This window comes from Ischnura elegans, chromosome 3 (assembly GCF_921293095.1).
Source record: "Ischnura elegans chromosome 3, ioIscEleg1.1, whole genome shotgun sequence".
Lineage (NCBI taxonomy): Eukaryota > Metazoa > Arthropoda > Insecta > Odonata > Coenagrionidae > Ischnura > Ischnura elegans.
In genome coordinates, this window is record NC_060248.1 from 50310046 (window position 1) to 50333404 (window position 23359).

The 23359-nt window shown below is 39.0% G+C and overlaps 1 protein-coding gene across 1 annotated transcript in view; it reads left to right on the forward strand.

Moving 5' to 3' along the window:
- The window catches only part of LOC124155759 (insulin-like growth factor-binding protein complex acid labile subunit), a 464134-nt gene that overhangs the window by 148127 nt on the left and 292648 nt on the right, over positions 1 to 23359 (forward strand). The gene's annotated exons all lie outside the window — the stretch shown is intronic.

Consider the following 23359-nt stretch of genomic DNA (forward strand, 5'->3'; position numbering starts at 1 on the left):
TCGATAAATTTTTTCCGTTTTGAAATTGTAATGGCTTGATCAAATATTGGCATGTCTGGTGGTGTATTAGTATTCTGAACGTTTTATTTAGCCTCACATTGAATAGATTTGTGTCTGTCTCTAAATAATTGGCGTATAAATATTTACGTGTTTGCCAGAGGTTATGAGGGGAAAGTCATGCAAAAAATATTCCCTCAGCATAACTTTTCTAATTCAGCTGTACGGTGGCAGTCAGTATATTCCTCTGTAACAATGTCCATTCGATCAATTCTACATCTACATCTACATCTACGAATTACCCTGCGAGCCACCTCTAGGGTGTTTGGCAGGGGGTGATCAATCACCAGCATGCAGCATGCATTTGGACTCCCACATGCACACCACACCGTCCAAGAAACGTCCCGTATAATAACAAACTATACTACTATATGCTGTTAGAAATAGAATATAGAATAGAAATTCAGAAACATGCAGTAAGTTTTACATAGGTTAGTAGGCTACACTACAAGTCATGCAATCTATTTACGCGTTCTATTGCTGCCGTTATAATCTCTTATTGATCGTGGAAAAAATGACATTCGGAATCTGTCTGTTCTGCAATCTATCTCTCTTATTTTATTTATATGATCTGATCTTCCGTAGTACGTTGGCGTCCGCAAGATATGGTTAACTTCGTCAGAAAAGACACTGCTCTTGAATTTATCTAAAAGGTTTAGTCTATTTTTCAATCTACGGTCCGACAGAGATTCCCATCCGAGTTTATCTAAGAGGTCAGTTACACTAACAAGACTATCGTAACGACCTTTCACATACCTGGCAGCTCTTCTTTGCACGCGTTCTAACTCTGTTATTAAGCCTTTTTCATGAGGGTCCCAAACACTGGCAGCGTATTCCAAATGTGGTCTAACGAGGGAAAAGTAGCTAATTTCTCTCACTTTGTCGTCGCACTTTCCTAATATTCTTTTGACAAAACCCATTTTACGATTAGCTTGACCGGTTATTTCTCGAATATGTTTATTCCACGATAGATCATTATTGAGTCTAACCCCTAGATATTTCACAGATTCAACTGCCTTTAACTGCGCGCCCCGAATGACATAGTTACGCTGTAGGGAGTTATTCTTCTTCCAGAAATTCATTACGACGCATTTTTCCAAATTTAATTCTAACTGCCAAGCATCGCACCAAGCTTGGATAGCAGCAAGGTCATTCGTTAGTTCATCTATATCTTTGCTGGAACGAATTTCTCTGTAAACTACAGCGTCGTCTGCAAATAATCGTAACTTACTCTGCACTACTTCGCCAATGTCGTTTATATAAAGAAGGAATAGGAGTGGGCCAATGACACTACCCTGAGGAACGCCAGAAGTCACTCTAACCTCATTGGAGACTGCACCGTCTAATACTACTCTTTGGACGCGGTCGCTCAAAAATTCTCTAATCCAGGAAATGACATCTTCGTCTAGACCATAAGATTTCAGTTTTAATATTAACTTTCCGTGGGGTACTTTATCAAATGCCTTTTTGAAATCAAGAAAAATCGCGTCTACTGGAATGTTGTCTTCCCCGGAGACTAAAATATCGTGGGCGAAAAGCGCTAACTGAGTTTCGCACGATCTGCTTTTCCTGAATCCATGTTGATTTCCCATTAATAAGTTTTGCGCGTCTAGGTGTTTCATTACCGAGCTGACTACGATGTGTTCAATGACTTTGCAAGAGATGGACGTTAAAGATATCGGCCTGTAATTAGATGGCTGTTCCTTGTCTCCACTTTTAAATATAGGCGTTACATTAGCGATTTTCCAGTCATTAGGTACTTCGTGTTGCTTGATGGATTTACTGAATATTAACTGCAAGTAGGGGGCAAGTTCTGAGGCTAGCTCTTTATATACACGAGAAGGGATTTCGTCTGGACCAGGTGATTTATTTGGACTAAGCGATTTCAATATATTTTCTATTCCGAGCGTACTAATGTCAATAGCTGGCATCTTATGAATACAGGGATTGTCATCGGTCCCGGGTGAGTTTTCGGAAGGCTCCGTGAACACGCTCTTAAAGTAGGAATTTAATAAATTGGCTTTATCGTAACTGCTTGTCAACACATCTCCATTGTCGTTTCTCAGCGAACATACGGTAGATCGTTTACCTTGAACTTCCCTAACATATGACCAAAATGCTTTTGGGTTATCCTGTAACTGCTCTACTAGTGTTTTTCTTTTAAAATTCGTGAACGCATTCCTGAACGCTTCCTTCGTGGCGGCTTTAGTCATCCTATATTTTTTAATTATTAGCTCGCGTTCATTAGCGGATAAATCCGTGCTGACTTTTTTCATTTTAGCATGACACGCTCTCTGTCGCCTCAATGATTTTCTCACTTCCGCGTCGTACCATCTCGGTTCGCTACCTTCTTTTACTATTTTACTAGGGATGTAGCTATTTATTCCCGAAGTTACGAGCGAAAGAAAAGCTTTCCAAGTATTCTCTACATTTAACTTTAATACTGATTCTTGAAACTCGGGGAAAGCATTTTTCATATGACTCTTAAACCCATCAAAATTAGCTCTTTTAAAAATGAAAACTTTACGCTCTTTTTTAAAGTTTACAGCGGTATTTAGAGAAAACTTTGCAGTTACTACCCTATGGTCACTTATTCCTTCGACAGTGCCAACGTTTATTACCTGATGTGGTATATTTGTCGCTAATAAATCAAGAATATTTTCTCCTCTGTTCGGTGCGGATGCTATTTGAAACAATGAATTAGATGTGAAGGTGTGTAATAAAGCCTCGCAGATCACTTTATCCCTCCCACCAGGAATGAAGCTATAAGTCTCCCAATCTATAGAAGGTACGTTGAAATCTCCACCCACAATCAAGTTTCTTTCAGGATACTTGGATGCTACGCTGTTTATTTGATTTTGAAAATCCAACATTGACGTTATATCTGAGTTAGGTGGTCTGTAATACGAACATAATAAAATAGTTTTGAATTTTGGACATTTAATTAAACACCACACAGATTCAACGCTGGTCTCAGTTACGGTTATCGCTTGGCTGACGATTGAATTCTTTACAGCTATAAAAACTCCGCCCCCAACTCGATTAATTCTATCTTTCCGATAAACAGTGAACGATTTTGGGAAGATCTCATTGTCTGAATCATCATCTGTTAGCCAACTTTCTGTTCCAAAAATGACGTTACACTTCGTACTATGAATTAAATGGTGGAATTCGGGAATCTTATTTCTTAAACTACGGCAATTAACCACAGCCACGATTAAAACTTCGGAACTAGTATTATTGCGATTCGGGAATAATTCTGATTTGCTTTTGTCGAATAGACTATTCACAGGCTGTATACCGCTGATAAATGGAAATGCATGTCTTATTGACACACTATCAAAATGACTTGAGCCTTGACTGCCTTTGAACGTGTTGCTCGACTGACGCTTCTCGTGCTTAAATGTAATACCTGAAACGCTGATTTTTCTCTCTACTTCTCTATTCTCATTTCTGGAAGAATCTTTGTCTGTGAAAAGTTTTGAACTTACCCCTTTATTTTTCAACCCACTTATATATCTACACTCTGCCCTACTCTCTACTCTAAAAAAGACCTACAGTGCTCAAATATGCTACTCGCTACACGACTAGCCGACTCGGCCGTGTAATGGACTCCCGAACGGTTCAGAGGGATCCTACACGATCGGATTGCCGGCCTAAGGTCCACGAAGGAGGCTCCGATGTCCGTGCAGAAACGACGCAGCCTCTGGTTTATGCCTTCCACTCGGCTCCAAACTAGAGAACCACGATCGATCCTCGGGACAAGACTACAAATCGGAAGCTCAATGCCGACTCCAATGGTCCCACCCACCCGCTTCACTTCGGAATTCAGATCCCGGAGGGAATCTAGAATTTCCTCAGATCCACGGAAGGTGGCATCATTGACGCCGACATGAGCCACGACCCGCAATCTGGAGCACTTCGTGCCCCGTACCGCCGCACCAACCGCCTGCGTCACCTGAGGAACACCGCCACCAGGGATGCACCATGACGTTACACGGTCGCTTACACCCTCGCGGTCTGCCCTCTCCCGTAACGGGACCATCACACGACGGACATTGCTACTCCCTAACACTATGATCCCCCCCTTCCCACTCTGACGCCCCTTCCTAGGTGCCGGTTTCGGGGTAGGAGTAGGCACGTCAGGCACCTCGGAGTTTCCATCCGACAGCAACTGGTACCTGTTCGAGACGGGGACGGGATTTGCCTCAGCATCCCCCAAACCCCGTCTTAGAGTGACACTACCACCGTCCCTCCGAGACACGACCCTCCAAAACTCAGATTTACGGGGTGACGTGACCCCGTCATCGAGAGATGGACCTCGAGGAAGGCTCTCGATCGACCAGCCGCTATTTGCAATCGGGCGAACCCGTGCAGCCCCTGTGGCACGGCGACCTTTCGAAGAACCACCCCTCGGACCATTCCCCTCAGCGGTATCAGCCACCCTTTCAAACTGGGCCCGAAGTTCCCGCACCATCGTCTCCAACGCGGTAATGCGGTCTCCGAGAGCCTCGCATTCACCGGCGTTTTCAACTCCGGCAACGGGTGACCTATTCGAAGGCATCCTATCACTATCGCAACTTTGGATTTCAGAAAAGCTTACCTGACGGGAGATACGCTTAATAGATATTTGAGAGAGTAAAACAAACCGATAAACTTACTAGCTTGTCTCTTTTTAATAGATATTTACGCTTAATAGATATTTGAGAGAGAGTAAAACAAACCGATAAACTTACTAACTTGTCTCTTTTTAAACGTAAATAAGGGAATGTAGTTACCTGGATATGGATTAAGTCGATTAATGGGTTTAAAACTAGAAAACTATATAGTTCCAAAGAAGACTGATTAACGAAATTATGAGTAAGTCATGCTTGTTAAGCTTCAAATTAATCGCAAGAAACATTGTTGAAGAGTTTTGATTAATAATTATCTCTGATTCGATACCTCAATCGGTTTACAGCCAAATTTAAGCATAAATGTTGCCATTTTATTTAAATAGTTTTTTGTCCTACCTTTAACCTTATTGGTGACCCCGGATGACTTTTACGGATTATCACCTTCACTTTTTTCTACCTCCGGGCCTTGTGAGGAGGAGTTTATCAAGACGCCTCCCTTCACGTCATTTGCAGCCTTTCGATATTCATGTATCGCTGCTTGATTGATGACCCTATGGATTATTTATTGATTTTTCGTTTTGAATTCGGCAGGGATCCACCTACTCTGTCTATGACGCGTCGGTGTAACCTTTCGTTCCAGCGAATACCCCTAGGAAAAGCTTAAAAAGCTATCAAAGTTTGTCAAAGGGTAACGGAAAGGTAAAAAAATTATCAGAAAGTATTTTGCCATTGAAACATCCTGTTTTCGTGCTTATTCTGTTCAACTTAAGTATTTAGATTTCGGTATTTTGACTCGTAAGTTACAGTTCAAGGTTTTAACGTTTCATGGTTCTTTTGGCAGGTTCTTTAACACTTCAGAAATTATTAAAGAAAGTATATCGCATTAAGTTTCATTCTTACACTTATGCTGGGAAGGATATTGCCCTGAGGGCATGCATCCATGAAGCTAAATTTCTATATTTTGTAATAGATTTCTTGTTTTATTCTTCATAGTTAATTTAAAAATTTAATTGGGCATAACATATGCTATATCGTCATATTAGTGAGCATTCCAGGTATTTTCATTACTCTAATTTTTTTGTCATTAAAAGTTGGATACAATTGACTTTTTCCATTAGATTAAATGACCTTGCTCATTTAATTCATGGATGCTTAGTACGAGTTAGAGGTGTAGATATATGGCATGTTGTTAGTATAGATAGATTATGTGTTGCATGAGTAATGATTGCTGTACCGATGGTTGAGAGTTTTTGTCCCACGATGATATGAAATTGAAACTTCTTGGGAATAGTTTTGTGAGCATATCCATGATAGTAAATACTGGGTGAATGTTACAAAGAAAAGATCATTATTACTCCTTGTTGAAACAGGTCAGAGTGGTATCCCTAAAATAGGTCGCTTATTTTCCCTTGATTTAAAGTAAGGGGCCAAAAATAACTTTCCTGGCATCATTATCTGTAGTATAAACGTTTCGAAGACTAGCTCCTAGTAAAATTTTAGTTGTGGAAATTGTTACTTGATTAAACCATTCAGCGGAGGAGAAAAAATGACTGCTAAATTCCGGAGATTGATCATTCAGGCATTGAGGATAATTTGCCTAGTAAATTTAGATTGCATGTTTTGACTCTGGTTTAGGCAGAAGTTTCATTCATTACAGAACTGGAGTAAGGAGAATTACACCATGTTTTTAATTTTCTCGCTCAACGACGCAAGAGTATTTTGCGAGATTCTCAATAGGGAGGTTTGTAAATATCTTTGTATTCTACCATCATTTTTGCTCGCCAGCAGCGTCGAGAGGAAAATACACAGTCCATGACAATTCGCGATTTTCTTCCAGCAGTCCTTCATGATCCTTTTATTTTTTTTCAAAGGATATTTGCAAACAAAAAAACAGAAACTCTCTCGAAAATTATGAGTGCATCATGGCAAAGTTGATATACTGAAAATTTACTTTCTTTCTCCCAAAAATAAAAAGCTTGTACTCTGAGATTATGTACTGCGGGGTATGAGATAAGATCCGCGGTTCACGAGGCCCCAGTTCTAGGGATGAGGACTGTTGTTGGAGAAGGAGGGAAAATGGAGAGAGTTTTCGTAAGCTGCTAATTACAATTTGGTATGGGAAGAGTTTTTTTCTATTGTTTTTTATTACGTGCCTCTCATTAAATAAAAATAACTTTCGAGTGCACCATATCCAAATTTCCTCCTCACTGTCTCCCGGGTCCTCCTGCGTATAACCTCAGACCCTTCGAGCTAAAATTCAATTTTCATCCAATGCCCTTCTTTCATGACCTCCTTTTATCAGTTTTCGTTCCCTTTCTTTGCCATTCTCCATCACGCTTTCATCTCTAACCATATCATCTCATTTGGAAGCGACCTTTCCTCAAATTTCAGTTTGTAAATTTGGGTTTTTAATCTCCTTCTTCTCTTGACCCCTCTTCATCTTTCACATTCACTATTTATTTTGCAATTTATTATATTTTAATATTTTCCCGTCGTTTTCTCTCTTTGTTTTTGAATTTTTTTGTCGATGAAAGGAAAACTTCAAAATTCTTGTTTGTTTTGGTCGTAAGGCAATTGTGTCTTTGTATTCATTGCAGTAAATGTATTTCGATGAATCTCATTAATTTGGTCTGCTTCCTCACCATTTTTCAGCATTATTTTGTAAAATTTTGTTGTTACTCTAGTCAATATCTCCTTCTTGTTCTATCCTATGTTTTACTATCTGCCTCAGAAAAATAAATTGTCACGCAATCTCTTTCCTGTCATTTATGAATAGTGTATTCACTTAGGTTTGATTCATCTCAATGTCTAATTAGAACATATCTTATTTTCCGCAGTGTAACTGTACTTTCCAATAAAACTCTGCTGCATTTTCCGCAAAAGAAATTGAATTTCATGGCAGAGTCAGGTATTATTTGGGTAGAAAAACTTGCTCACCAAAAATGTGGTTTCTAAAAAAAATCAGTTATGAAAATAATATCTGCCAATATTCCTTATCCTGCATTTGCAAACAATCTCTGAAGCTGCACAAATACTCATGAAAAAACTGGGCGGACCAACTCGTGTAAATATTCTTTCTTCAGTCCAAATCTCATCGAATTCCGATATCTTGCGGGAAGAAATTCTCTTGCTAATTTCCTGCGACCATGAGGTAACCAGAATTTTAGTTGGCATCCCTATATCCGGCACTTTTTTCCAACACCTAACCTTGTATGACCTTTCCTTGTTTGTCCTTCAAATTTCATGCCACTCCGCCTCGTTGCACCTGGTACGATAGCGATAGAAGATGATGCCAATCAAATTTAAACGGATACTTGCTCAGGTATAGATGACCTAACTGTTCAATTTGCCGGGAGTAAACTTCCATCTACGCTGGAATAACCATGATTTGCTCCACTGGTAATGAATAAGGCATGCTATCTATCATATGATTTCGATTGAATTTATTCATACCTACTTTTTATTGATGATTGGTGTATTAAATTGCTCCCAAACGCATAAGCGTTCATTTATTTCCACATTTTACATTTTGCACCAGCCAAGCTGCCTCCATTTCTGCCTTTTACTCTATTCCAGCCAAATGTATTATTTTCCCCTTTTGCGTTCAAGACAAATCTTTTATCTTGTCCCTGCAACTCCCAGCTCAATATCTTTGTTGCCATCCGAAGAAATCCTTGCTTTTTCTTCAGAACCTCGATTTCCATTACTTTTCTTCTTGTTTTTCCTACAAAACCAGGCGTCCGTCGTAGGCAGCATCTCCTACGAGCGACGGGGCGTCGGGAGATGGCAGTAAGATTGAAACGTAGCGGAGAGCCGGAGAAAGCGAGACGGGCGGAGTTTTTACGAACCATAAGTGTCATTCCGCCTTCAAAAAAGAAAAGTCCGGGCTGCTCTAGGGGTGTATGTTCTCTACCTCTCTGGCGCACGCATGCTCGGATTTTTTCCCCCGGAATGAAAGAAGTTTTTGATGCTTTTTTCATGCCCTCAGCCGGACAGATTTGTGAGGCCTCGTAAAAAAATTTTCGTTTTTTAGGGGGCGGGCGTGTGGGTCAGGCCTTTTAGCGAGGAGAACGCTGCTGTCTTCCGTGCTGGAGTACCCCTTCCCTTTGCCTATCCGCCACCGCTACTCCACCTCTTTTCTCATTTACGCCCCCCTAACCCTTTGTCATGCTTCGCAATTCCTCATCCCACTCCTGTCATTGCTATCCTGGGCCTCATCCTTGCACACTTAATCATTGCCGTTAATCTTCCCCCTTCCTTTTTTCGATAATTTTGCACGCCTTAATCTTATAAGGATTATTAGAGCATAATTTTTTATTAATCTGGTCACAAGTTTTTGATTAATCTTTTATACATGAATGCTATCATTGATCCTCGCGGTTTATTGTGTATTGGTGTGCAAAAAAGTTGTCAAAGAAATACATCGTTCGTTAGGTCTGCAAATGGTGGGAATCATGTATCAATTGGTCATTGGTTTTGAATATAAAGTTGAATCGGCTAATCGCTGATTGTGAAGAGCAAATTATTCAATGAAATATCCCCATAATATTCCTGCCGAATATAATAGCTATTTTTCAGAGTAATATTTTCACTTGAGCTATCGGGTGGGATAAGGGGTTGCCGCTTGGCCTCATCCATCGCAGGCTTAATTTAAACAAAAGAGGAATTTTCCTGTTACATGCATTTCAAGCCCTAAAGATGATTTATAAATAAACCCAAGCGTCGGCAAAACTTGAATTTCAATTATAATGTCTACACTCTAAGATTCAAATTTAATATTAAATAAATCAATGTCACACGACACGTATGGAAAGAGAAAAAATATTTCAAAGATGAGACATTTCCCGTGTATTAAAATGGAGCGCAACGCAAGAGGTCGTTCTCTAAATTACCAGGAGGGCAATTTCTTGGCTTCACTTAAGCATGAATCACATGATCAATTTTGTTCCAAATGGTTCCAAAATGATGCCCTTTGAGGACATGATTCAATTTCGGGAAAAGGAAAAAGTCACAAGGATCCAAATCAAGTGATTAATAGTAAGTAGAACAAATTAATTTTAAATGGGGGATAAAATAAAAAAAGGGTATTTAGGAACAACAGCAATGCATTTAGAGGTCAAAAATTCACGAATGGAAATGGCCGTGTAACACGGGGCATTGTCATAGAGAACCATCCACTTGTCTGCAATGTCTGGTCTCATATGAATCACTCTTGGTAGAAATCTTTCGCATGTTCAAATCGTGCGTCAAAATTTGATGCACGGTGAAATTTTTTAAATTTAAATATTCACTCATCACGGTCTGAGCTTACAAGAGCCCTCAGACATTCAACATTTTCGTTAGTTTTTGAAGTTTAAGGTCTTCCTGAGTGAGGTTCATCTTCAACGTGTTCTCTGCCTTCCAAAAATGATTTCTGCCATCGGAAAACTTGTGCTCTTGATAAGCTGTTCCCCATAGGCCAGTTTCAATTTTTCAAGAGTCACGCTCGCGGATTCACCAAGTTTAACACAACACTTTATCGCACAGCGTTGCTCTAAATTCCGATGCTCCATTTTTGTTACACACGACAAAAACACAACTTCACTGGTGGCGCTGTGGAAAATTAAGTGTTAGCTGTATGGAGTTGAAACTCGCACTGAGGAAGTGGCAGAGGTGAAAAAAAAACGGTCTATCACAGGCCGGTAGACACAACATCGTTAGTTCACCCGCAGTATCACCAGTCTCATTACTTTTCTCACACACCTCGTATATTGTCAACACAGAGAGCACTGGAAAGAATAGAACGAAAAATATGTGCATAACGTATTTGAGAATGTTCATGCGACGTTTCAACTTTTTAGCTCAAAAAGGTATTTTTTTGCCAGCTTTTTTCGATTTCAGCCCACTGTGCGTCGCGTAGGTAGGAATGGAGGCGCACTCCCGTTAGAAGACTCGAGAAAAGTTCTCCCAGTTGGTGGAAGAGGCGCGTCGGGTGAAGTGCGTGGGGTGGAGATGCTTCACTGGGTGGGGTGGTCATCTCGCGATGAAGCCAAAACAACGGGGAGGGCGAGCGAGATGCGTGTGAAGGTGTGGAGGGGTGTGAGAAATAAGGGAGGGAGCGACGTGTGAGAAGGTGCTGTTGTCCGCCGTTGCCGCCCTTGATACGTCTCAAGACGAGGTTGAGTGGCATACTGGGATGGGAAACATTCCTGTTGAGGGTGAGGGGAGGGACGTGCGGGCAGGTGAAAATTATGCTTAAAGCCTGGACTGGTGGGGTCAATAATGATTCAGGACGAAAGAAAAAAGGTTAAATGCGATGAGTTAGTTACGTATGCAATCGTTTCAAGCTTTACGTGGTGGAAAGGCGATATATACATGATAAAATACAAAACATCAAACTCCATTTTCACCCTATAATACAAAAATCCACTACCCACCGTGGTTCTCACCCATGAAAATCCACTACCCACCATCTCACCTTCAGAATGACCTAAATGTGTCGAAACCATGCTTTGTAGTGGAGTTCTGTATTATTTCTGTGGTAGTTACTCTAGGTGTTTTATACTTTATCGTTAACAGCTAATTATATAAATCTCACTCTCTCAGTGATTCAACCAATGAAGGTTGGTTTGAATAGGTGAGGGTAGAGCACACCACAGACTAAGCCATAGACCTATGAATGTCTCACATTTTGTGCAGGTGGGCCAGTTCGTTTCCCTGGGTCGACTCAAACTTCTAGGATTTTAATTGGGAGTGTTCGAAGGCTTCAACCGAGATTTGAATGCGGGACCATTCGGTCAGCAGCCAGTTGCTCATCCCACTAGGCTACCTCACCTCACTACGGTAACAGTACATGGCAGTTATCACAGACGTTTATGAAAGTCAGCTCCCTCCGAGGACTCCTACACACGGCCGAGGACGCACGACGAAAAAATTCTTTACTTGTACCGTCTAAATTGTAACCCTGCCAGGTTGGAAAACTTCTATTTCCTAGGTTGTTACCGAGTTGATAATCGAAGCGTCGTGACGCGACAGCAATGGAAGCGCACTCTAGCTAGAACACTCGGGAAAAAGTGGTGGTTCGTGGTGTGCGGAACCACCTAATGAAACTAATGCAAGGGGTGACACCTAGTATGCGTTTCGTGTCACAGCGCATTAGCCAAAAAGTGTGATAGCATGCAAAATATTTGCCTATGGTTTTATCACGCCTTGAAGCTATTTTTCCATCTTATGCCTACTAAATATACTCAAATTGAGACGGAATTACTATTCAACCCTGTTATAGGGCATTTTAAATTTATGCCTAGAAAAATATTTTTTTATTAATGATGAGCTTGTTAATGAGCTATGGTTACGTAAATATGCTGAGAACATCCGGTGAAATCCAAAATTCCTAAAACCTATATCGTTACTGTTTACATGATCCAATCGTTTAATATAGTTATTGGTAGAATGGCAGTGAAGATGGTTGTACAATAATTTTGTTCTACATTAGTGAGTTAAAAATAATTTGGTTGTTATGTAAGTATTTCTCATAGAATGCAGATAATATTTAATAGCCTAACTTTGCGTTTATTTATGTGAACTACTATAAAAATTTATGTTTACATATGAGTAATTGCTGATTTTCCACAATTATTAGTAATGTAATATATTAGATTTCAGTTCATATTTTATGTAAACCAAACCGTGAACATTATTTGTGATGCAATTTCAGCTTTTAATACATGGTAAAATACAAAACAGTGCCATTAAGGAGAGCAGTTATGTTTTTTTCATTCCTCTGTTTTGAAAATTAATCCGGTTTTCCTCGGTCTAAGTAACTTATCGATGCTTATTTTGCAGCGTTGGTGGGTGAACTTCTGATGCCCGGAGTATCCAATTACTGTGAGTCTAGGAGAGCAATGTCGTTTGGTATTAGTCCTCTTCTCTATTACTTCTACGCGAGGCAGTTTGTTTATTTAGGCGTAATTGCGTCGACCGCCGCTCCATTAACTATCCCCAGAGCGGACTCGTCCGGCGGCTTCACTAACCAAAGAGGCAAGGGTTGGTACGTGGAAAAAATTAACCTGTTTAATGGGTTCACGCCTTTGTTTTCGGTCGAAAGGATGGGAGATTTGCCCACTTTTTTATTTTATTTTTCAGGAGACCCCTACCTAGTAAAGCGATTCCTGAAATAGCCTGTTGCTTCTGGGGCGCATGGAGTTCAATTGCAGCGTTTCTTCTTCTTTTATGACTCACTGTATTAAAAACTTTTAAGTCCACCGCACTTAAACCTTAGTATACTGGAGGAACTAATTCTTAGCGCAACTGTAATTGCTAACGTCGCTCATTATCATCAATCTTCGGTGATCAGCAATCCTAAAACTCTGCTCTCAATTCTTCCATCATCTTTTTATCTGCCGATTAAGCGTATTTCTTTGTTCGTTTCGTTCTAAATTACTTATCAATATATATCTTGCAGTGATTTTCTTCCTCACATATAGTACGAAGTTTGAATCGTTCATTACGAATGTGAGTTTTGTAAAGGTTACAAACATTTCAATTTAAAAATATGATATTTTTGTGATTTGTATGGTGAGATGATAAATTTGAAAGAAATTCTTTGCTCCTACTGTTCTTGTTTTAGTTTCATATCATTTGTTTATTTGTTTTATTAATTACTATTTGGATTTTTTTCTGTGTAAAGTACAAAGTTTTCTCTGTCATACGTGCGTGTCTTATATCATGGACATGTTAAATGCTTCAGAAAGAGCTGATGCTTATATTCAAACCCCTTACTAGACTTTTAATCTATACCTACTATCGGCTTTTGTCTTCTGGAAGAGGAGGTACTTAGACAACATTTTACGCCGTTAACAACTCAAGACCATAAAAACTAGCAAAATCTCTTACTTGGTAGATGAACATTTTCTAGGAAGGCATGCATTAATGACGGGTTAAATAATAATAATTTGTAACGGAAGTATTAGATAAACGCTCCTTGCGATCTATAGAAATAACTTCAATGGCTTCGTGATATTACTTCATGTGCTTACTTAATAATAGGGAAGGACGCATTATATTCCATCATGAGAATGTCACTTCATGGTCGAAAATATGTATAATATTTATACGTTTATAAGCCTTGGTCCTAGATAACTGGCTTAGAATGTGATGTTCTCCATCAGTGTACCGTTGTAGAATTTTTTTGTCGGCTCATGTACTAAAGTGAGAGGCATCATAAAACTGGTATCCTTTACTCTTTTACACAAAGAGAATATTAAGTGACCCCATTATCTGCTTCTGTAAAAATCGTTGTTTGGCTGCTAGGAAGCATTTCTTCCTGCAGCAGTCCTCAGCAGTAATCCTCCTTGGTCTTCCTTGTATCACTAATCACGTCACAGAAAGTCACGTGGATCAGAAAATGATCAATTAATGTAAAATTTTAGAATAAAAATCAGTTAATAAATGTTAAAATCGAGTCATCCTAGTCAGTTTATTTTCAACAATTAATTTATTCCCGTTTTTAATCGATTTAAGAGGAAGTCCTAACCAATTGAGGTAAATTTTTATTCTGTCCATTAGCAAATTTTGGGTAATTCAACTTTGAACGAAGTAGGAATTATGAACACGCCGGCGGCAACGTCGATTTACCTACGCGAGCAAAGAATGTAGCTATGGTTGCTATTTCTCAAATTCTTACTCGTAAGGGAGCATTCTTGAACCAATATTTCAGTAAAATTTCTCACAAATAACAGGGGATGAAAGCATTTCAACCTCGCTACCCTCAGGTCATCTGTTTTTTCATATGAGCCATCACGAAGCATTTTGGGATACCTCTCTCTTTGTAAAAGTAGCGAAATATCCTTTCCGAGAAACTATCGCAGCAGTCAACTTCGACTTTTAAACCAGGCTTAAAAGCTTGGGGGCGATTGACCGTCTGGAAGGGAGGTCCTTCTAAGGGCGGTCGGGGACGGGGTGGAATGGAGTAGCCGAGGAAAAATAAAACGTGGCGCAGTCTCCTCCCTTTCGGAAAGTATGAACTGCAAGTCCTTCGTCCTTGGCCGGAGGAAAGGAGTGGCCACCGGGAGTTTTATTGTTTCTGGGGGAAATAATATCGAATCCAGCGCACGACGACCGTATCTTTCATGTGAATTGTCTTTGAGAGATTGGATTTCAGATAAGAGGAGGAAAAAGGGAGGCGAAGATAAAAATCTCGATCTGTGTCTAAGGGCATGAGTCTGCACGGGGAAATGTTCCAGCACGGTCTTTTTATATGAAGGAATAAGTTCACTGTATATATCGTACATACATCGTTCTACTTATCCCTGTGCCGCAAACTCCTGGATCAAGTGGTAGATTTTTTTAATCCACTCCTTCTTACTACACCGCTGGCCACTTCGATTAGTGCGTTGCGGAAGGTGTTGAAACACAAGTAGTAAGACCTGATGTGAATACGTAAAACATTTTGGGTTTGGAGTTCGTCGTGACAGGTATGACTGCCTAAATTTGACAGTGGATTTATTGAAATCATCTGTTGTTCGTGGAAAAAACGTATTCCTATAGTATTTAAGGCGGATTGGACCCTTTTTAGTACTTGCATAACCTAGCCTTATTACATTATGCGCGTAAATAACTAAAAAGCCTTTAGAATCGACAGCTATTCCTTTATCAAATGTAACTAAGTAACCTATTTGTTATCGGTTACATTGCTCTTAGTTGTTAAATATGTCCCTTTGTATGTGGAAAACTGGCTATTCATCTTCCATAACATTCCTTTTTTTCAGTCCCATTATACCCAATGGTCCCTGGTTTTGGTTTAACTACCTACCATGTCTTAATAAACCTAACATGATGATGCGTTATATTTTCTTCTTGGCAATAGTTGAATGTGCATTCGTCAACATCACTTGGTCTACCAGCGGATAGGTATAAGAAACTAAAAGTACTGATTTATATTTAATCTTCAAAAATTGGTTAATTTTCCGCTCAAAAACAATGTCTCCTCCAAGTCATGCCACGCATTATTTTGTGTGCTCTTGAGATAGTTGATGAGGTTTGATTCGAAAGAACGTCCACGGCCCTTTGCGCATGGAATTGGACAAATTTCTCTATCGGCCGGATTGAGATAAAACGAGGCAGTGGAAGGAAGGGGGCCGTCGGAAAACTGAGAAGGAGAATCTTCGCCAGAGAAAATGCGTTAGGTAGTGAGTGAGCTACTTGTGTATCTTTTCAAGTGATTCCCTCACTGAAGGAGGCAATGTCCGGAATGTGAGTTTAGGAAAGTTGGGGGTATATGTAAGAAGTGATGTTATAAGGGATAAAATTTGACGCGTATGTGTACACGTTACAGGCATGAGTTACTTGAAAAGTAATATGAGTAATGTAGCTATAAATTTTATGCGGATTAATTTAGATTTCATGGAGACAAAGTCAACGTAGAAATAGTGTTAACTAAAGATAATAACTCACGGACATTGGTCGGTAGACCAAGCCTTCCGCAGAAAATCTCAGGCTTGATGGTGTTGAAGTGTTGTTCTGGTGTTACTGCTAGATTGTACATAATGAGGGTAGGCCTTTGAAAGAGGAGGAAAAGGAAGGTTTTTACCGAGAAAACTTACAGCTTTTTGTAATAAAAATTTTGAAACCTTTACAAATTGCAGCAACAAAAATTACAAGGGATCTAAAACTTTGAGATGAAAAAAGCTAAGGGACACATTTACTTGGAACTTGACGGTTCTGAGAGAAATTCCTCGATTGGCTGGATGGAGAAGTGACGGAGAAGTGAGTTCCGGACTGGTTGCAATGGGAGAAATGAAGAATGCGAAAGAGAGACAAAATTCGCGGAAAAAATATATGGAAGATGTGGCAGCAGAGAGAGAGAGAGTGTGTGGAATCTCTTCAAGTGGGTCCGTTGCTCGAGACTTTATAAGTAGCGGGAGAGGAAAGAGCTTTGAAGGGGGCGCGGATGAATTGTGCAAGTGTGGACGTTGAAGAAGGACTCTGCGGCGACGGCGGGAGAAGAGGCTTAAAAGAGTGGAGCAGAAGTGGGACAGGTGGATCGAATGGTCAAGGGTGATTGCGGAGTGGGAAGGAGGTCGAGTGTTTTTGGCGCCGGATCCGAGGGAAAGGATTGACGATGAAGGGGGCAAGGGACGGGAAAGCGATTGCGTTCTTCTAGTCTATAACTTTGCTGTGGGTTTGGGGTCCGTCCGGAGATGAGATGCTGGTGATCGGATGGCTATTTTTCTTCTAGGGGGAGTTCGTATTTGTGCATTTCTATTTATGCGTATAGCAAAAATTAGCTTTCCTTATTGAATCAGAATTGAGTACCCCTCCCCTTGTGGCTTCAAATTAATATTGGTACCGTTTCTAATCCTAGATGCATAAATATTAATATTTTGAGAAAAATAAACCAGGTATTATTATGAAAATCAGTAGAAAACATATATTGCAATGGAGAAGTATTTTTTACTATCTCTTTCACGAAATGGACATCGTTCTTTTCAAGAAAAAAGTGATTCTTTGCAGAATTTCATCTTCTGTATTGATTTATGATTATGTATGACGATGTAAGGGAATGAGGGACGGAAAAGTGATTTCGTTCTTCTCTTCTATATCGTAAGGGTGATTTTGGGGCTGAATGGTGAAGGGTGATTGGGGAGTGGGAAGGAGGTCGAGTGTTTTTGGCGACTATTGGCGACGGATCCGAGGGAAAGGGTTTGACGAAGATGAAGCGGGCAGGGGATGGGAAAATGATTGCGTTCTTCTCGTCTGTTATATTTCGGTGGTTTTGGGGCCCGTCCGGAGAGTAAGCGCAGGTAAACGGATGAAGATTTTTCGTCATATGGGAGTGCGTATTAGTGCACATCTATTAATGTGTATAGCAAAAACTAGCTTCCATCGTCGCATTGTCATCCACCTTTGTGGTGTCGAATTAATATGATTTCCGTTTTAAATACAGGGTGCATAAGAATTACTATTTTGAAATTAATAAGCCAGGGATTATGATGTACATCAGTGGAGAATTTTTTGTACAATGAAATATACATCGTGCGTTTACACAAAGAAGCCTATCTTTTGCGGAGTTACATTTTTCATCGATTTTTAAGTCATTCCATGGAGGTGCGCATGGAAATCGTTTAGACACCACCTTCGAATTACTGATAACGAATGTCTGATGAAATTTTTTCTCAGCAGTGTAAAATAGATGAAATATGCAATCATTTTTACTTATCATAACAGTCATTTTTACTTGGCACGGCATTGGCGTCGAAATTAGCGTTGCCCTTTTGAATGTCCTCCTTTGGGTTGTGAATAAAAGAGACGAGAAGAACACTCCCAGCTCCCATGGGGGCTAATCAGACCGACCAGCCAAAGGCCACGATTTTCTTTGAATTCCAGACATCTAAAGGAGGAGGATATGTAAAATAGTGACGAGACCTCAGGTGTCGGTGCTTCTTTTGTGTAAGTTTAGGATTAATGAGTGAGGCAGAGGATTTGAATGAAGAGGAACGGATTTTTTTATGGTTTGCAACGTAATACCGTTTATAACTAACGAAGGCTCACGGCAAAGCAACTATTTTTTTAAAAGCTGTTGGGTGTAGTAAGTTAATGTGTCAAATAAATATACTATGTGTAACATCCGCCGCGACTTTACTCTTTATGCAGATAGAGGCATGCGTAAATATTTCTTATTCGCCAATTTTTTAGCCGATATTTATCACTATAGTTTTCCGCTCTTTAATATAACAATGCATTTGTTCTTTTTCATTCCTGTCGGGTTCTTTTTCATTCCACTGGTACCCCATTGTGGGGTACCAGTCGTGGTGGCAATATTTTATTGGAAGAAAATTTATTATTATCGCTGCCAGCTCATTAGTTATGCTTTTTTATAGCTATTATCATTTCCTACATTAACTTGGAAAACTTTATGCCGAACAGATTACGGCTTGTTACCCATTCAGTAGGTGTAGTAAATGGCTGAGTAAATTTCACGTAAAATATTATTGAGAGTGGCAATAAGGAAGAGAATGATGAATATAGTGTGAATGCGCGAAGTGAATAGGGTCTATTCTTTGTAATGTGACTCGAACAGAAGTCTTTTATGGATGAGGAAATCGATGCATCCGAGGCTGAAACATTGAAGTGAATAAAAAAAGCGCTGTGATTTTCACATAGAGAAAAGAGCGTGGTCTAATATTCCTAAATTTTTGGTGCGAAATTTTCCTATACCATAGATGGTATTTATGTTACCAATTTTCTCCAATTGGACATCGGTACAAGGCCGGATCCGGAATTTTTTTCTGGGGGGATTTCACAAATGCGTGACAGGAAAACGGTCTTCTTATATTTGAGATTAAAAATAGCATATAACAATTACTATGCGAAATTTATCTTTGTTTTAATATGAAAGTTATAAATACAAAGTTAAATGATTTAGGCTCCTCAATATGCAAAACAAAAAGAATGTAATGATATGGGTATTAAAAATCTTTTCTATTTTTTTAAGCGTCTGGGGGGGGGGAACATGCCCCTGTGCCCACACCCCCATGCCCCTAATTCCGTCTATGCTTAGGATTATCTGTTTATTTTACTTTCAAGTTTTTTTGAAGCTATCATCTTAATTATTAGGTTTCATTCTGGGATCTTACATCTTTATTGATGCAGATTTTTTGGTACTGAGTAAATCATTTATCATTATATTTGTTTTAATTATTATAGTTTCTAGTAGCTTCGCAGAAGGATAGTGATTGGGATGCGTAAATGCTTGCCGCTATATAAGATATCAAAAGCTTCAAAGATGACGAGGAACGAATAACTTAGAGGAGATAAATACTCGTTTGTTTTTTGACCTTTTGTCTCATTATCATTAATGCGTTTATGTTTATTGTGAAAACTGACTTTTTTCCGAATTCCAAACGGAGTGGATTTACTCAGTGGAAGTAACAGATGACTGCGTAAATGCCTATCGGCGTGTGTGGTGTGAAAAGTGGTGATTGAACGAGGAACAGGTTAAGGCTGCGCAGAGAGAAATGAGCAGTAGTGGTAGTAATGAGGGAGGAGGGGAAACCGTCCTTTGTGAGGTGACTTAAGGAATGGATGAAGAAATCGAGGCAACTGAACTATTCAAGTGATTGAGGTGAGAGAGAGAGAGAGATAGCAGTCAGTGTATCAACTCAACATAAGACGCTGCCAATCACTCACCCACGCCCTTCGCCAGAATGAGGATTTTTGGGGGTGGAGATAGGACAGACGTTCAGAGCATCTATTTAATATACTCCGTGTAATTAACCTCTGTGAATATCATTCGTGATTGATGAGAAGTACGCTGTAATATACTTATTTTTTGTATGGTTTTACTTTTTATCTTCTTATTATTTAGCCGATATTAATGGAATTTTTTTCACTATTGAATGTTATTATATGTGTAGTTTTTTACTTTTTAACTAGCACGGTCATGTCCATGTCTGTTTTATGATTGGCAACCAATTTATTACTATTTAAAAACAATATACCATACCTTCAGTTAGACATGCCCCCGTAGGGAAAGTACCTGTATTTTTATGCTATGGTCGTAATTACAACGTATTACACCAGATTCCTACATTAATATTGGCAGTAAATTTATTGCAATTTTTTAAACTTATTTATCGTTCTTATTATTTTTCTTGTACTTTTATTATTGTTAGCAATTACCTAGAAGGTGTAGTTATTGGCAAAGTAAATGTCTTCAGCTTCATAGTGTATAAAATGGCGGTGATTATAACGAGGAATGAGCTAAGTCTCAGAAGAGGGAAATGAGCAGCGCCAGAGGAGAATATCCTTTGTGGGATGACTTGAGGAGCAGTCTTGTGTGGATGAGGAAATGGAGTCAGCCAAGGCCGAACCGTTGAAGTGATTGAGGCGAGGCGGCTGGAAATTCGCTCGCTCCTCCTCCTCCGCCTTATCGCCCCTTTGAGTCGCGGGACCACCAGCCGGGTGAATAATGGCTGCGGGACTCATTTAGCGTGGATGGAGGCGGAGAGAGAGACTCAGTCGCTCGCGAGCGACTGTAGTGGAAGGAAAAGCCGTGGCGGAAATAGGCGTGCTCCTGGATGCGGGCGATATTCACTCGAAGCACACGTAGAGTCGTGAGGGGGAGTGCGATTTTCGGCTCCTGCGTATGCCCGCCAGCAGTGGAAACCCTGAGATGTATGCTAACATATTGGGGGGAGCCTCTCACAAATTTATAGGATAATTTTGCCATTAACGTTTTATAAATTAAATTTTTGGTCATTGTTTTTCATTGCCAGGGGACTAATGAAAAAAATTAGAGAAAAAAATGACGAAATCTATTCATGCTGAATCATGAGTACCGTATTTACTTTTATTGTATAAATAATATTTTATTTTTAACAAGGTTTTATTCTTTTATTTTCCACAAGGGAAAGGTTTCACATGTTTAAGTCTGTAGTGAACAGGGCACATAATGCTCCTTGGGGCTTTGAAAATTATTTTAAGTAAATAAATATTTATTAAAGAAGAGAAAACTCACTTTTATCTTATTGTATTTTGAAATATCTGTTTCTCCTAGTGTATAAATCTTCTGTTAAAAATGATTTGGTATGTTTTCTTATTTCACGCAAACATTGCACTAACACAAACGACGTTAACTTATATGCAAATTTTTTTCAAATTAAGTAAATTCTATTGCCAATTGGCTGATTAAGGTGAGGTTTGTAGTCAACGGCACAGTGCGTGCCCTCATAGCGTTTAATTTATCAGTATATCTATCATATGTATTATATTAATCATATAAAAATGGTTTCCCCTCCATAAATATTTTAAATTAAAATTTCTATCAGTGGTGGAATTGGGAATCATGGGGGTCAAAAACATTTGAGGAATTATTTTGGGCATAATTGTTGGCTAAATTAGTCTTAGGCTCTCAGGATACCATATTTGAAATTTTTAACTGAACTTGGTTTTAGTTTTTATTATTGAATGCATGAATGAAAGATTATTAATGCTCTGGGTTTCCTTATACTGTATGAACAAAACGAAACACATTCAACAATTTCTGCACAAACAACGAAAAATAAAGTATACATCTTGCGCAATTTTTTTGGCGATCGAAAAAAAAACTGAAAAAATGCACCGAAGTATAAATTACCCCAAGTAAACAATCAGAAAACACAGAAACGAACTAGGGGAAGAAAAAAATCAAACAATAAACATTCAGATTATCTAATGATAGCACAAACATTTAAAAAATTAATATATAATTGACCGGCGTAATTTATCGGTGAGGATATAATGTAATAGCTATTCTTTGAAAATGGATAGTGATGAGGAGTATTTCATGCATATGGGCAGGGAATTACAGAGATTATAAGAAGATAAGAAAATATTTTAGATAAATATTTGTGCGAGGCATAGGACGTGGGAGGTAGGATTGGTTCTGGTGGTTCTAAAATCAGAGACTGATTTTGGTTTAAACATAGAAATGAGATATGCTGGGTATTGAGTCTTCAAGAGGGTGAAAGCAAATGATCCAAGTAAGTATATCGTATGACAATATTGAATCTTGAGGAAAGCGCACTTAGCGATAATGTGTGTATATGGCCGATCGAAGAGAACGGGTACTTAAAAAAAAATAAAGCGAGGAAAGTAGTTTTTGTCATTACTGTCTCTATGTAATTTTTTTCTCTCCAAACGTCAATTGTTTGCTACTGTAGTTGGTTTTATCTTTTTACAATTTTTCCTTTGATATTTGAATGAAATTGCGGAAATAGAGGTGTTTTCTGGGAATTTAAGTACTTGAAAAAGGCTTAAATGGTTGTCTTATAATATATAAGTTGGTCAGAAGGAATAAGCTACTTAGTTGGAGTCGTTTGTGTTGTTGCTAAGTGGGGTTCCATTTTTTCAACTAACACGGAATCATATACGGACCGGTAGATTACTTTCTGCAATGGTTTTCAAAGGTAACTCTTAGTTTATTGTACTAAATTAGAAGTTTGAATACTTAAAATATTGTTTATGTGAAATTGGCCTACGTATTAAGAAATATACCTCCTGGACCCAATTATTGTAAGGATATGTCCTATAGGATAGGTATAGGTTACATCCGTAAGGACGTATTGTAGCACTAAGGAAAATTATGCATCGTTTTAATATAAGCTTACTGAAAAGTGAAGCACATTGGAACCACTATCGCGAAAGTGAACAGAAGAAGGGTCTTTGATGAAATGAGTTATAACAATATCAAAAATTTAATTATATACATTTTTGTCAATTCCTCATAATTTTATTAAAAGCCTGACTAATGCTAGCTTAAACTTGGCCATTACCAATGTAGTGACGCAGTTTGTCGTTAAATGTTTCAATTTGACTTGTTAGTCATGAATGTCCTAGTATTTTTTTTCGTTTTTTTCCTAGAAAGTAAATCAGCGGCTCTGATATAGCTGCCGCTATCGTCGTTTTACACCTTATACGACCATTTGAAAGTTATCGTGACTCCTGGAGGTTAATAACCGGAGAGGAATGTGTGACTCTGTCTTTTATCACGGTAAAAAAAAAACTTGGTATCAAAAAATTATCACACTGTTTTCAAAACTTGTGACATAGACCCGATATAATTCTTTTTACTGTACCCATCGATGAGGGCTCAAGTGTAAGGGTAAGTGATAAGAATTTGGCTGATAAAGTATGCGGGTGGGGAGGTATATTTCGAAGGTCGAGAG